This window comes from Ochotona curzoniae, unplaced genomic scaffold (assembly GCF_017591425.1).
Source record: "Ochotona curzoniae isolate NIBS_2020 unplaced genomic scaffold, NIBS_Ocur_1.0 contig_21, whole genome shotgun sequence".
Lineage (NCBI taxonomy): Eukaryota > Metazoa > Chordata > Mammalia > Lagomorpha > Ochotonidae > Ochotona > Ochotona curzoniae.
Genome location: NW_024465322.1, coordinates 5,992,341 through 5,997,409, shown reverse-complemented (window position 1 = coordinate 5,997,409; position 5,069 = coordinate 5,992,341).

Below are 5,069 nucleotides of genomic sequence, written 5' to 3'. Positions count from 1 at the left end.
CTTCTCATGCAGTGAATAGCTACGGCCCCAGCCCTCACACAGAGACAGAAAACCAAGGCTAAGAAATAGCATTGATTGTGCGTCAGATCCCTCATGCCCATCCTTAGCTCCGAACACAGATGCTTTCCTTATCCTTCTAGCCTGTCACACAGGAGAAAGGCCATCTTATTCCTTACCCAGAGGCTGTGTAAGTACGGCAGACTTGAATGTCAGGTTTGTGTTGCAGAGCTGTACCGACACTCCCAGGGCAGATACTGGTGTGTGCCAAGTGATGTGCAATCAGATGAGGCCACAGCCCGGCCCAGGGGAGGGTGTAGGTTCCTAGGGAGACATACACCATCAACATGCCCTGTTTCCTGATATAGCAGGTGCTTTGAACAGCCCTCAACAGCATGGATGCACCTGCGGTCTTGGGGTGATCATCAAGTTCATCGGAGCTATGAATCCATTGTAATTACTGCAACACTTCCCTGTACTTCCAAGCCATCTATGCCACCCCTTCTGCCTCCTGCCCCAGAGCACCTGGCTCTCTGCTTCTCTCTCACTTGCTTTCTTTCTCTCTCTGCTCTTCCCCATTCTACCCAGGGCTGTGCAATTAATTTATTTCCAGCAAATAAAACCCGTGGTGGGGAGGTTTTGCTCTCACAGGCCGAAGACCAATTCCCAGCCGTCTTACAACTGCTCCTAACAGCAGTCAAGTCAAGGGAAAGTTATTAGGAAGGAGGGCTGGCTCCCCCCACCACTGCCCCAGGGCTCCAGTGTGCTATGCACAAGGTGTTCTGTCCAGGGGAGTAGTGTGTGCACAGACCCCAAGGTCTGGGTTTCAGATTCCAGAAGACACTGATATAGCCCCTGGGAGACCCTCCATGACTAGTTAAACCTAACCTGATCTGCAGTTGCTGCTGCTGAAAACCATCCCTGCTTGGTGCTTGGTTGCTTGTTTGATGGATGGGTTTAAGGCCAAGATGCACTCATGAGCCTATGAGTTCACACAGAGGCCACAGTATTTCGTGCCTTCACAGTTTCAACACTTTCACCCTCTCCTTTTGCTTGAAGTTTGGCATGCACAAAGGGAACAAGCTGAAAACACAACAGTTTGCTTGCTGTATCAGGACTTGGCTGGGTGGCTGAGGGTTTTTCCATTGCCCTGCCTGGGGAGCAGGCACTCGTGGGAGACTATACTTGGGAGGTCCCCTAATTCCCCTGCTTTCTCAGATCCCACGTCGTCCACCCCACAAGAAGGAACTTCTTCTGGCAGTCCCCTGGCCACACCAGTGCAGGAGTCACAAGGTCACAAGTGCTTCCCATGTTGCCCCCAAGTCACATTCAATGAATTCATGGCTGCTCTGCTCAAGTCCCGGAACTCTGCTCAACTTCCTATTTCCTCCACACTGGCTTATCAGGCATGTGATCCGTTCTCTCTCTATTCTCTCTCTCTATTCTCTCTCTCTCTCATTGTTTAAAACTTTATTTAATCAAAAGGTAGCTATGGTAAAACACACAGAGAGAATCTTTCATCAGATGGCTCATTTCCCACATGGCTACAACAGAAGCCAGGAACCAGCAAATCCACCCAAGGTCTCCAAATGATTAGCGGGAACTCAAGCACTTGGGTCTTCTGCTGCACTCTTAAGTGCGTTATCAGAGAATTACTCAAGCTGGATTGGAAACAGAGCAGCCGGGATGCAAACTGGGCTTCCTATGGAAGGATTGTTTGACATTGGGAGGCTTGACCTTCTATGCCACAGCACCATCTACCTTCCTTCTCTTTTTAAGTCATATGACAGTGCTTCAGAAAGTTTGTGGGAAAACTGCATTAAAAATAAGCATATATTAGTGTAAAAAGTTTGAAAGCCCGCAGTGTTTGATCATCTTAAGCATTTTCCACGGATATAGACATATTTTATTTGAAAGGCACATGGAGAGAGAGAATCTTCCATGCACTGACCAACAACAGCCACAGCTGAGTCCATGCTGAAGCACCTCTGCAAGGCCTCACCTCCAAATCCACAACTGTTCTATTTCCACCCTCTTAAGTTTTGGGGGACCCAGCCTGTAACACAAGGCTCTTCCGAAAATAGTCAACATCCCAAAGAATACCCACACCACAGCAAGTGTTACTGGTCATGCCCAGGGCTAAAGGTGGAGGTCTTTGAAAAGCCCATCCCTCAAGCTCCATGACCACAGGGTCCATCCCTGTGAAACTGTCCAGCTCCAGCACACACACACACTTCTTAGTCCACCGAACTTGCACCTTTGTTATTCTGGAACCAAAACTTCTCATCTCCCACCCCAGCATTCCCACTCATCTCTGCTCCTGGGAGAGCCTCGACTTGGCAGCTGAAGGGAGACATCTTATTGTGTCTGACCTCAGCTTTCTCCTCACTCATGGGGCTCTATGGAGGCTTTGTTGAGCCCTTCCAGAGTTGGAGGTTGGCAAGCTTTTGCAGCCAGGGCCGGGTAGCTCCCACACAGGTGCCAGGAGTTCCTGGGTGGCAAGTGGGTGGAGGGGTGGCCTCTGCTCTGGACTTAGCCTGGGCTGGGCTTCTTCAATTTCAATGTAATTTTTCTTTTTTTAAAGCTCCTCTTCCATCCTTCCAGGAAAAACTACTGACTGCTTCTCTTTCCAAATCTGCATCTCATTTGTTACCAGGACCTGCTCCCTTCAGATCCTTTTGGCTTTCTGGAGCCTATTAAAGCAGCCACATCGGCCTTGTTTAGTAAGATTAGGCTGCAATGTATGCAATGCCCTTTGTTTCATGTCTTGGGCAATTGACTCTTCCTCTTTCTCTTGCATGTCACACGCTTCCTGTCCTTCTACAACACTCCTTTCTTTCCCAGGTTGAGATGTGCGTTTGCCATGGAGACCACCCCCTCCTCACATCCAAGCACCTCGAACTTGGGTTAGTTGGGATGGGAGAGCAGGGGCCTGACTTAGATAGGGGTGGGTACATTATTAAATTGTGGCCTCACAAAGGAAAAAGGAATGCAAACCACAGGCTCCAGTTACCAAGTTTGCAAACAGGAGGTAGTTCTAATTGAAGCATATTGGCTTTTGCATCCACTCCATGATGCTTATCTTAGAAATTAGCATGTTCAGATGAATTGATGCTGCTGAACAAATTGTGGGAGAGAAGGGGGAATGGAAGGGAGGGGAGTGGAGATAAGGGAAGGGAAGGGAGAGGAAGGGAAAGGAGGGAGGAAGAAGGGGAGGAGAGGAGGAGGAAGGGAGAGGGAGAGGAAGGGGTGGAAAGGAGAGGAGGGAAGAGGAGGGGGTAAAGGGGAGTGGAAGGGAAAAGGGGGAGAGGAGGGGGGTGGAAAAGAAGAGAGGGGATGGAAAAGGAGAGGAAGGGAGGGGAGGGAGAGAAGGGAAGGGAGGGAAGGGAGAAGAAGGAAGGGGAGAGGGGAGAAAAGAAGGGGAGAGGAGGGAAGGGGAGAAGAAACACCACCTTGATCTTAACTTTAGTCTTGCCTCAGCAATGTCATCTCAGAAACAAGGACACCCACCTTGCCACCTGTGATTCCTCCAACTGCCCCACAAAGTGTGAAATGGTTCCAACAAGAGCAGAGCCCACCTGCCCATCCACTCCTAGAGCCCAGGCTTGAAAAGCCTGCTCCTGCAAACACAGCAAACGCTGGCTCAGACTTGGGCTCAATGAGAGGATGACACACATCCTGGCTGGGTCCCTGAAAAGCAGCCCAAGCTCTGGACTCTGCAGTTAGACGGATTGCGTTCGTATCCTCACCGCACTGCGTGCTCATCCCAGCTGTGCAAATTTGGGCAAGTCCCTGAGATTCTGCAGCCCACTATTTGCTCCTCTAAAAGCTGGGGAAGATAATGACACCTTACCTACAGGCCTTGCTGCGAAGATTAAGTGACACAATGCCTGCACGTTCTTAGAACTTAGGGCATGGTGGGCATTGTGTAAGTGGTGCTATCATTAATCTATTTTTTTTCTCTCTTTGCTAATATTCCAGCAGAAATACACCTGTACCTAAGGAAAAGAGAGTTTGGAAGGGCACCTTGAGCAGCAACAAGGACACACTTGGCCATTGCTCAGTTCCTGTTGTGTCAAAGGCCAGCCTAGCTCTGGGCAACACTCAGTCATCTGATGACTTCAAGTGTCTCTGCTTGAAGCTGCCGATCCACCAGACACAGCTTAGGCCTCGCATCATACTCAGCTCTACTCTATTTCTCTTCACCCTGGGACCCAGACCGGTGCAGTAAAGCTGCTAAGAGCAAACTCTTCCATGGCAAAGCCAGCCAGCCAGCCAGCCAGCAGGAACCCATGGCTCTTTCAAGACTCAACCTCTCATCACTTCCACCCTATGCACTTCTGGCTAAAGCTAAAGAAGCCCAGACCATAGTCAAGATGTGCAGCAACTCTCCAGGGATTGGTATTTATCAGCCCCATGGCTCTGGAGCCCTCGGAAGGTACACAGGCTACCTGCCAACACAGCCAATCAGGTTCAGTGAGGGTGGTGACTGACTTTGAAATCTACCTTTGTCCAAGGACTGGAGTCATCCCATGGCATGTGCCCTCAGGGACATTGCTTGCTGTAGAGCCTCTTGGGTTTCTCACTCCCCTGGGGAGCCAGTGCCAACTGGCACGTGCAGGCCAGTATAGGACGGGGAGCTGGAGGGGTGGGCATCCACTGTCTTGGGCTCGGATGGGAGACAGGAAGGGAGAGAGGATACTGCCGTTCCAGAACTGGACTTGCCAACCAAGAGCATTCAACCCCCGGGGAAGGGCTCGGCCCCGTTTTGGAGGACAAAGTACAGTTAATAGCCTTGCAAACGCGCAGCTGGAATAAAAATTGTTGCCAAAGTGGGTTCTTCAAATTTCAGATAAAAGCAATTGCTTGTGAAAGCTTCAGTCAATCGGGTGGCGCTGAATGTAGCGAGATGACTTAATGCAACTGTGATAAAAGGGCGGGCGGGCGCCTGGAAGAGGTCGAGGGGACGGGCATGGGGGTGGTTGGAAGGAAGCTGTGCCCATCCGTGTTTGCCATCAGAAAGCAGCAGAGGGCTGCAGAGGTGGAGAGGATGGCTCCTCTCCTGCACAGCC